Raw genomic sequence first — 347 nt, forward strand, 5'->3', positions numbered from 1 at the left:
GTTGCTTAACGTTCATCTGGGAAAACTCACTTGATTTTTAACGTAAATCATTTAAACCAATGCCAACACAGGAGAATCCATGAACATTTCTAAATATGCGATTTATTGTACATTGCGATTTCAAAATAAAAGTTTCTGACTTTGCATGTGGCCAAATATTAAAATTACATGGATTTAAACGTTGAATCACATGAAACATTACCAGGCCGTTGGCGCCCTCTGCAGGTACTTGTTATAAATATAGGCATATTACATTATGTATTTAACAGTGTTGTTCAATAAAACCATGTACTTGGTTTTGATACTTTATTTGAGGCCAATTATTATTGCATCATCGCTACTTTATA

At 32.6% G+C, this 347-nt stretch overlaps 1 protein-coding gene across 1 annotated transcript in view; it reads left to right on the plus strand.

Annotated features, from left to right (window-relative positions):
* Nucleotides 1-347, plus strand: part of psma5 (proteasome 20S subunit alpha 5) — a 6,863-nt gene that overhangs the window by 2,971 nt on the left and 3,545 nt on the right. The window lies entirely within an intron of this gene.

The sequence above is a fragment of the Sinocyclocheilus rhinocerous genome, unplaced genomic scaffold (assembly GCF_001515625.1).
Source record: "Sinocyclocheilus rhinocerous isolate Xijiao unplaced genomic scaffold, SAMN03320098_v1.1 scaffold899, whole genome shotgun sequence".
Classification (NCBI taxonomy): Eukaryota; Metazoa; Chordata; class Actinopteri; order Cypriniformes; family Cyprinidae; genus Sinocyclocheilus; species Sinocyclocheilus rhinocerous.